Source organism: Olea europaea, chromosome 17 (assembly GCF_002742605.1).
Source record: "Olea europaea var. sylvestris chromosome 17, O_europaea_v1, whole genome shotgun sequence".
Taxonomy (NCBI): Eukaryota; Viridiplantae; Streptophyta; class Magnoliopsida; order Lamiales; family Oleaceae; genus Olea; species Olea europaea.
Window position 1 is genome coordinate 2,116,129 of NC_036253.1, and position 1,851 is coordinate 2,117,979.

The following is a 1,851-nucleotide window of genomic DNA, read 5'->3' on the forward strand; positions in this document are numbered from 1 at the left end:
CTTTAAGAATGGAGTATTGATGTGAGACTTATCACTTCACCTCGTAAAATATATTGAGAAAATGGCCGTGCTATATATACAATTGCACAATTTCGATTGACAACCAAACACATGAAAGAGTATCCACTATGAATTAAAAAAACATGGACTCCTTGACTCGATTGAACAATTAGTGTAATTCATTGAGGAAAAGTTATTTGAGTTAATTGATTAAATAAATAAAAAATAGTAGTTTTTGTTGATATGTTCATTTATTTTTTTAATATCACCTTATTACTCTTCAAATTTCTGTAATATGAGGAAAATAGTGTTAAATCATGGTGTACTTTTTTTTGTTGTCTCGTAAAAATTGTTAAATCTTCTTATTCTTCAAATATATTATAAAAGAAATATAAGTAGTTAGGTATAAATGCGTGAAAAGTTAGGCATAACTAATAAATCTTTTATTAGTTTAATTGTTTGGACCACAATGTACTATTAAGCCTTTGTCTGCAATTTTATAAACGGTTTATAAAGAGGAATAAGAAGAATAGTAACGAATTTCATGAAATGTATGGACAATAATAGTTCCACATAACATTTATAGATGAAAATGTAGGTATTTAACGTTCTTGACCAACAAATTGGTTGGACGGTCATGTGAATCGTGTGGACGAGAGAAGCTTGTATAGGAATATGTACCAAATATGTGTTCCTCGATTATGCACCCATTCGGTAATGATTAAAATTAATTTTAATTTAATTCAAAGTCAAAATTAATTTTAACCACATATTTTGTGAAATTACTACTTTTCATTTATATATATCATCAAATTTTATCAAAAAATTATTAAAAAATCTAATTTTAATGCCGTTGACTTATACCTAGTTGATAAAGCAGAATATCAAGGAAGAATGAAAGTGAATGGAAGTGTCCATCACGACGTGACCAAACACTACACGGAACACGACAGTGATTTGCATTACATATTGCACATGGGGAAGGTATATATACGAGCGGTCAAACTTCAATAAAAACATAGTACATAAATTAATGACCAACAACCAATTATTTAACCTCAATTCGGTTCGGGTAGCTATAATGGACCGGTTTACAATATACTTAGAGAGAACCGAGTAAGAACTCGACACCTTTCAGGTATCTTGAAAGCATCAAGGTTGTATAACTTATTGTTCGAACATAGGATATCTAGGTCTAGGATTTTTTAATTTTGGGGGGCCCAACAATGGTTGATGATGCTACGATTGTCGACGAGAGTTGGGGGTGAGGTCGCTAAAGTGGCTAGAGTGAGTCTTCCTACATGACTGGACGACTGACAGCATAAAAATAATTGGCAAAGAGAGTAACATTTTTAAAGTACACTATAAAGTTATTAGAATTGAAAATGAATAAAATATGTATATATATGAAAATATTAGTTTATTGTCGAGTATATCTTGCCAATTTTACTTGTCCAAAAATTAGCTCGTGCATTCTATGGGGAAAAAAATTTAATGCTAATGTTAAAAATGAAGAAATATGCAAATTAAAAAGGGAAAATTGCAGTACTAGTTTCTCACCTTTTCATTTTTTGTAAACTTTACCTAAATATTCATTTTGTGCCAATGAAATTTTCTAACCTTTCATAAATATGTACCCGAGATCCATTTGAATGGAAACTGTCCAAAACAGTGTCAATTGACTGAGAAAATTAAGAAATCAACATCCAATAAAATCGTCCAAAAAGGTATCTATATCCACTAAAACTATTACGATAGTAAATAGTTCAAAGAATTTTCCGATCAACTGGCGGTGTTTTCGATGATTTTCGTCCAGATAGACCTCAAGTGCATATGTATGATAAGTTAGGA